General features: G+C 32.2%; 1 long non-coding RNA gene across 1 annotated transcript; it reads left to right on the forward strand.

The window, feature by feature from the left end:
- Window positions 1–391: 391 nt before the first annotated feature.
- LOC108362865 (uncharacterized) lies at window positions 392–724 on the forward strand. Its single transcript, XR_001847527.1, has 2 exons — window positions 392–433; window positions 493–724. It is a non-coding gene; the product is annotated as an uncharacterized LOC108362865 (long non-coding RNA).
- Window positions 725–1,123: the final 399 nt, after the last annotated feature.

Below are 1,123 nucleotides of genomic sequence, written 5' to 3' on the forward strand. Positions count from 1 at the left end.
TAAAAGTAAACAAAAATGGACGCTAGCAAGGAAAACAGGTTTGTAAATGTATTTTTTAATAAAATGTTAAGTTAAAATATATTTATATTGCTTAATATAGCAGAAAAATGTGATCACGGTGGCACAGAGAAGAAACATAACTTTTCCTTGAGATGTGAGAATAACAAGCACAAAAAATTTGACGGCTAATAATCTGAGATTTACCTGTGTAAACGGGGTGATTAAAAACGAGCTTTGATTGAGATAATATTTATATTTGAACATACTTTTAGGCGGCGGTATCGCATAAATGGAGAGTGAAATTTTTAAAACTGAAAACGTTACATGAGTGAGAAGGAATATAAAGGTAGGATATGGAAGGGGAAAAAAGAAATAAAGCGACGCATGACGGGTACGAGTACCTACATATGTATATATGTATGTTTGAATGCACGTATGTACGTATATGTATACAATATATTTATGTATGAACGAACTCATTGCGCATTTCAGCTCTGCCGCTACCACAATATAACCAGTAAACAAGCTTGGGTGAATTTGTCGACTGCCTTTCTCGGGGATGAATATTTCAGGGATGAAAATATTGGTACACGCGCCGAAGTTTTGCTTTTGAGAAACAATATAATTAGCTCAAAATAGTTTCAAAAAATATAGTGTAAAACGAAAATTATTAAATAATTCTACATTAAATTATGTGTATAACTAAATGACTCACTATGTAAACTATTAAAATACAACTTGTTTCATTACCCTTTTTGTGCAAAATGATAATGACTATCTGAACGCTCGGAGCGCTGCCACTAAAATGAGAAACTACAGAAAAAATACGGCTCTGGTGTTACTTGTGCCGTGGTGAATATATATTTCTATTTTATATTATAAAAAATCTGCAAAGTGTCGGCTAGATTTTCAAGTTTTTATTCAGATTTTTTAGATTTTTTTTTTTGAGTATGAATTCGCCTTGGAAGTTAGAAAGCGAGTAAGGATGAATGCCGAACAAAGGAATTTGTCTTCTTCCAACTTAAATAAATGTATTTTGCAAACAAAAGTGCGCACGTTACTTAGTGCCTTGGTAATGGCGAATTCGTAAGGATCTATTGATTGCATTATTAACATTTTCATT

The sequence above is a fragment of the Rhagoletis zephyria genome, unplaced genomic scaffold (assembly GCF_001687245.7).
Source record: "Rhagoletis zephyria isolate East Lansing unplaced genomic scaffold, Rhagoletis_zephyria_1.1 Rzeph_scaffold_01126, whole genome shotgun sequence".
In the NCBI taxonomy this organism is placed as follows: domain Eukaryota; kingdom Metazoa; phylum Arthropoda; class Insecta; order Diptera; family Tephritidae; genus Rhagoletis; species Rhagoletis zephyria.